We start from the raw sequence: 903 nt of genomic DNA on the forward strand, positions 1-903 counted from the left end.
GGGGTATTTAAATCCCCCACTACAATTGTATTAGTGCTTATTTGGTTTTTCATGTTACTTAATATTTGTTTTATATAGTTGGGGGCATTTGTATTTGGTGCACATATGTTTATGATTGTCAGCTCTTCCTCTTGAATTGTTTCCTTTACAAGGATGTAGTGTCTGTCTTTGTCTCTCTTAATGAATTTTGGTTTGAAATTTACTTTATCTGAGAATAAGATTGCTACTCCTGCTTTTTTCTGGACCCCTGATGCATGGAGAACTGTTTTCCATCCTTTCACTTTCAGTTTATGAACTTCCTTTTGCACTAGGTGTGTTTCTTGTATACAACATATTGTTGGATTTTGCTTCTTAATCCATCCTGCCAATCTGTTTCTCTTGATTGGTGAATTGAGGCCATTAGCATTGATGGTTACAACTGATATATTTTGACTTATTCTTGTCATGTTGTTGTCCATTTGTTGACTCTTTTTACTTTTTCTCCCATCTCCTTTTAGTTTCTTGCCTTGGCTATTTGATTTGGTCTGTTGGGCCTTATGTTATTGTGAATTTCGTTGTCCTTTTCTAGGATATTGTTTAGAATTCCTTGCAGTGGTGGTTTGGTGTTCATGAAATTTCTCAGGAGCTCTTTGTCGTGGAAGTATTTTATTTCCTCATCTATTTTGAAAGAGAGTTATGCAGGATACAACAGTCTAGGTTGGAGATTCTTTTCTTTTAGGACTTGGAATACCTCACTTCAGGCTCTTCTTCACCTAAGGGTTTGTGTTGAAAAGTCTGCTGTGATTCTAATGGGCTTCCCTTTGTATGTGATTTGTTTCTTTTCTCTTACTGCTTGTAGTATTTTGTTTTTCTGTTGGATTTCTGAAATCTTGATTATTATATGTCTAGGTGTAGATTTTTTTT

Source organism: Fukomys damarensis, unplaced genomic scaffold (genome assembly GCF_012274545.1).
Source record: "Fukomys damarensis isolate Sample0158 unplaced genomic scaffold, DMR_v1.0_HiC HiC_scaffold_17, whole genome shotgun sequence".
In the NCBI taxonomy this organism is placed as follows: domain Eukaryota; kingdom Metazoa; phylum Chordata; class Mammalia; order Rodentia; family Bathyergidae; genus Fukomys; species Fukomys damarensis.